Raw genomic sequence first — 6,000 nt, 5'->3', positions numbered from 1 at the left:
AACAGTTAGCACCTCAAACCTTGAAGATTGTAGGCTATATTAAGAAGAAAAAAGTCATAATAGATTATTAACTTAGGGTTGGGGTAGGGGGTACCCATAACATCATTCATAAACAAATAACAAAGAACCTCGATTGTTTAGAATATCCAATGACAAATTTTCAAGTTTTGGTTGCTAGAGGGAGTAATGATTGTGTGGGAAAATGCCACAACATTAACTGAGTATGTAGAATATAATTTGGAAAGTCCAATGTATGCCATTCCCATTTGAGACATAGATGTTGTACTAGGGATTTAATGCCTGAAAACATTAGGTGCAATCTCTACAAACTATAAGGAATTATTCATGAAATTTGAATTAGAAGGTATTCAATATGAACCCAAAATGGCTAAAATTTGGACCTTCTCAAATCATCAACTCTTATAAAATGGAAAAGCTCCTAAAAAGGGGCAATAAGGGAGTTGTGGTTAACTTTATTCTATGGAAGTTAAGCAAGAAGATGAAAATATTCTAGAGGAACTAAAATGCACCTTAGAAAAACACTATAGGGTCTTCCAATGAATTTCTAAAGAACTACCTCCAAGAGATCATGAACATCAAATTGAACTAATACTTTTAAGTACTCCTAATAAAAGGCCTTATAGATATCCTCATCATCAAAGGGGAAGACTGAGAAAATGGTACAAGACATGTCAAATTTAGGTATTATGTTACCGATTCAGAGTTCATTTTTAGCTCCAAAAGTGAAGGTGAGTAAAAAAGATAAATATTGGAGGATGTCTTGATTATAAAGATTTAAAAAAAATCACCATCAAGGATAAATTCCCTATCCCATATATTGATGAACTATTAGATGATCATCATGGAGTAGCTTATTTTACAAAGTGGAATCTTAAATCAAAATACCACCAAATGAGATTAAGAAAAAAACACTCCCAAAACAACTTTTAGAGCACATAAAGAGCACTATGAGTTCTTGGTCATGCCATTTGGTTTGACTAATGCTCCTACTTTTCAAATCCTTAAGAATAATATTTGTCAACCCCATCTTAGAAAATTTGTGTTGGTTTTCTTTGATGATATACTTATCTATCACAAATCATGGGAAAAACACATTAAACACGTGGATAAAGTTCTACAAATTCTTGAGAAAAATCAATTCTAAGTAAAAAGATCCAAATGTGCTTTTGGGAAATAAGAAATATGGTATTTGGGTCATTGCTCCAAAGGAAGGAGTTAAGGTGGACCCTCAAAAAGTCTAAACTATTACAAAACAACTTGTTCCTCAGAACATCAAAATTCTTGAAGGATTTTTGGAATTTAAACAGAGTAAACTATCAAACGAGAACTTTATCTATTACCTTTTTTTTTAGGTAACAAAAAATCATCCAATTTTGAAAAGTGTTGATTCTGAATACACTTTTTTTTAGCATATTTTTGACACTTTTAATTTTCTTACGTATCAAGTATGAACATTTTTTTTTAATATTAATGATTTTCATGATGATTTTGAAAAGTGTTGATGCAACATCAACCTCTTTTTTAAAGGGCTTATTTTTTACATTTTAAGTTTCTTATGTATCGAGTATGAATTTTTTTCTTAAACATTGATGATTTTCATAATGATTGTGGAAAACACCAACATTTTTTTAAGGCATATTTTTGACACTTTAAATTTTATTTGTATCAAGTATGAACATTTTTTTTAAAATGTTAGTGATTTTCATGTTGGTTTTCAAAAGTGTTGACGCAACATCAACTTTTTTTTGAGAGCTTATTTTTGACACTTTAAATTTTTTAATGTATTAATTATGAATAAATTGTTTTAAATGTTGGTGATTTTCTAAAGATTTTGAAAAACATCAACATTTGTTTTTTTAAGGCATATTTTTGATGCTTTAAATTTTCTTATGCCCTAAGTACGAACATTTTTTTTAAATGTTGATTATTTAACCATTTTTCAAGTTGCCTTATTCCTCTTTTCTTCTTCTTCTTCTTCTTCTTCTTTTTCGAAAAAAGTAATCCAGATAAAATTTTAAATAAAATAACAATAAAAAAAAAGTTAAAAAAGTAAAACATACAATTAAAAAAAATAGTAATAAAATAAAATAAAAAAAATCTTAAAAATAAAAATAAATAAATAAAAGTAAAAAATATTTAAATAATATATATATATATATATATATATATATATATATATATATATATGTCCCCACCCAAGGCCCCTTGATCTCCCTCGGTGGGCCAAGCCGATTCTTGGAATCGGCCAAGCCTACCTAGGGGGGTCGAGGGCCAAAGCGGGGGAGCTGCTAGCCTGCGATCCCTCGACCCCCTAGGCAAAATGCAACCCCCCTGGCTCCCAGCGCCCTCAAGGCCCCAAGGCAGGCTTGACGGATTCCACGCAACCTCGCCCGCCTTGACCCGCGGCCCCTCAAGGCCCCTAGGCGACACCTGTGTATTTATTTTTTATTCTAATTTATTTTAATTGTTTTCTTTAAATGTAATTTTTTTAATTTTTTTTAAACGATTTTTTATTGATTTTTTATTTTACCGTTTTTTTCTTTTATTGTTAGTGTTTTTTAATGTTTTATTTTTTTAATGACTAAAAAAGCAATTAATGTTTTTTATTTTGTAGTATCTAATTTGTTACCTAATTTTAAATTTTGGTTTTTTTGGATATATATATATATATATATATATATATATATATATATATATATGCTTGTATTTAGTTGTTTTTTATTGTTTTATTTATTTGTGTTAAATTTTATTTTTTTTCGTAAATTATGGTTTTTATATATATATATATATATATATATATATATATATATAAGAGACTGGACAACTAGCCTAGCGATACCCATTTTTAAAAGTGGAGACATTAATAATCCATCCAACTATAGAACAATTATGATCAATCCTTTGTTTGCAAAGCTTTTCGGCAGCATGGTAGAAGACATAATTAGTAAGTGGGCAGAAGTAAAAAAAAGAGAGCAAGAGGACAAACAGGTTTTAGGCCGAAACATTCAACAATAGACATCACATTGAGACACATTGTTGAAAAGGCTTGGGAGGACAAAGAAGAAGTATTTTGTTGCTTGGTTGACTTCAAAAAAGCATTTGACACAGTCCCTAGGGATAAGTTGTGGCGTAGAATGGAAGAACTTGAAATTCATGTGCATTATAGAGTTGTTGTCCATAAACTTTATGAAGAAGTGAAAGTCAAAATTAGAACCTCAGTAGGTATTTTAGAAAGCTTTAGAAGTGACATTGGAGTCAAGCAAGGTTGCCCTCTATCCCCTACTCTTTTTGGTCTATATATTGATAAATTATAAGAGTGGCTAAATCTGCAAGGTGGAGATGGTGTTCGGTTGGGGGAGTTTGTGATAAAGCTTCTTTTATATGCTAATGATATTGTATTGATTTCTAAATCGGCCCATGGATTGCAAATGCACTTATATGCCCTTGAGCATTTTTGTAGAGCGGTGGGGATGCAAGTCAATACTAGAAAGACCAAAATAATGACTTTTCTATTAAAAGGAAGCAGAGCCATCATACTTTCTTCTTTGAAGACAACATTCTTGAAGAAATAAATGAGTACAAGTACCTTGAGATTGATTTCAACAACAAACTTAATTGGGAGGACTACAAAAAGAAGATAATTTTAGGAGGGTGGAAAGCATTATATGCTCTTCAAAATAGATGTAGAAAGGCAGAGTTCTAGGATTGGAAAACGATTAAAGTGCATTTTGGACTCCTAGTTTGTCCAGTGATGCTATATGGGTGTGAATTGTGGGTTAGCAACACTCTCATCTCAAAATGGAAACAAATAGAGAAAATCTAAAAACGCTTGATCATGAGCAAGTTCAAAATAAAAAGCTCAGTGCCTTATGAAATATTGTTGAGTGAAATAGGAGCAACTCCCATTGAAGCAATTGCTATGGTGTGGCTCATAAGATATCTAAAAAGAATTGAGCAAATGAGAGTAGGTAGATGGACTAATGTTATCTTCAATCAAGGCATGAGCGAAAGAAAGAAAACATGGATGAAACAAAACTACACTTGGATGCAAAAATGGAATATCTACTTCAATGCTTGTCTCACAAATAGCAAGGAGCTAAGGGATTTTGTTATGGAGAAGTTTCGTAGAAAGGTATGGGGAAAAGAGTTGGGTAGAAAGAAGAAATATTACATTGAGGAATTCAACCCTACGTGTAATCTACAACAAAAAGAGTTCATTGGAGCTAGCATGCCGTGGAGGGCAAAGGTTCTTATTGCTCAATTAAGGACCAACTCACATCAACTTCGGTGTGAAACAAGATGGTGGAAAAGGCCTAAAGAAGTTTGGGAACAATGGGTGTGTACATTTTGCACATTTGGGGCTATGGAATCAGTAAAGCACTTCATTTTGGAATGTGATGCATTCAAAGACCTCAGAGAAAGTTATGAGAACATGTTAGCATCAGTTTCTTGGCATTGTCTTTTTAGCGAGGGGATTGTTGGAAGGTTGGGTCAACTCATCATCAATTTGAATCAGAAAATGATTGAGTTGCAAAATGCAAAAGACAAGGAACTAATGGTCTCATAGACTATTTTTAGTCTCGTGGACCTTAAAATATCATTTCATTATATATTTTCTTTTTCTTTTGGGTAATTTTTTTTTTTACTTTTTATGCTTATATATATTTTCTATTTACTTTTTATTAATTTCTTAAACCTCTTGTTTTTTTTTCCCTTTTTTAGTTTTAAAGTTTTTGAATGTTTCAATTTTTGTTTTGTTTTGTTTTTGTTTTTTCGTTTTGTTTTGTTTTTTGTTTTTTTTTTTTTTTTATATATTTATTTATTATTTTCTTTGATTTTATTTTTTCTGCAAGATCCATGTTGATTTTCAACTAGGAACCTGACCTCATTATGTGTCAATTTGATAGCTGACTTTAAAGTTTTTATTATAATGGATCAAGTCCACCCCCACAATGTGTCAATTTTATGCTTGATTTTTAAGTTTTCATTGTAATGGGTCAAGTTTGCCTACACCGTGTGTCAATTTGATGGTTTATTTTTAAATTTTTGTTGCAATGTGTCGAATTGTCTTAGACTAAAATTTTAAAATAGCTATACTTTTATCATTTAAAAAAATACTCTTGGTATAATGTCTCTTTCGTTCAAGTTTCATTTTTAAAGGTATTTTAGTCATAATTTTTCCATAATGCCATGATTGAAATATGTTGAAAACTTAATGTTTTTTGTAATCATGATCTTTGGTTTTAATTCCATGGTTGAATATTTGTCAAAATTTTAAGGTTTTTCTAAGTCTTGATATTTTATCTTTAATGCTATGGTTGAAATGAGTTATATGTATTTTATCTTTAGCATTATGGCTGAAAATTGTTGGAATTTTAAGGCTTTTTACAGACGCGATATTTTATCTTTAATTTCATGCTTAAAAATCGTTGGAATTTTAAAGTTTTTGGAGTTATGGTATTTGATCCTTAATGCCATTGCTAAAAATATTGAAAATTTATCCAAAAAAAAAAAGATGTTATTCCAACATAAACACTTTTCGTTTTCAAAGGGTTTTTTGCACAAAAAAATGGCTTTTACTGACTTTCACTGTCATTAAAAAAAAAAGTTGAGAATTTACCAAAGAAATATTATTAGAGTATAAACACTTTTCGTTTTGGACTATTTTTTCATCTTTTCTTGGGGGGGGTTTAGCTAGAGTTCTCATTTTGAGTTTACAATTCCCATTTGATAGTTTACTTTGTTCTTACAGGATATTATCAAAAAATTGTTAAGAATTATGCACACATTGCAACCCCACTCACATCTCTCTTGAAGCAAGTTTGGAGGGAACAATGAGGCTACCTTGGACTTCTCTCTCTTGAAGGATGTTATGTCTTCTACACTGATATTGGGAACACCTAATTTTGGTGAAACATTCATAGTAGAGTGTGATGCATTAGAACGAGGAATTGGAGCAATATTGACATAAGACATTGG

The sequence above is a fragment of the Pinus tabuliformis genome, chromosome 1_2 (assembly GCF_031772625.1).
Source record: "Pinus tabuliformis cultivar Carrire ecotype Pingquan chromosome 1_2, CPIR1, whole genome shotgun sequence".
Taxonomy (NCBI): domain Eukaryota; kingdom Viridiplantae; phylum Streptophyta; class Pinopsida; order Pinales; family Pinaceae; genus Pinus; species Pinus tabuliformis.
The sequence above is the reverse complement of the archived record's forward strand: the minus strand, read 5'-3'. Positions refer to the sequence as shown.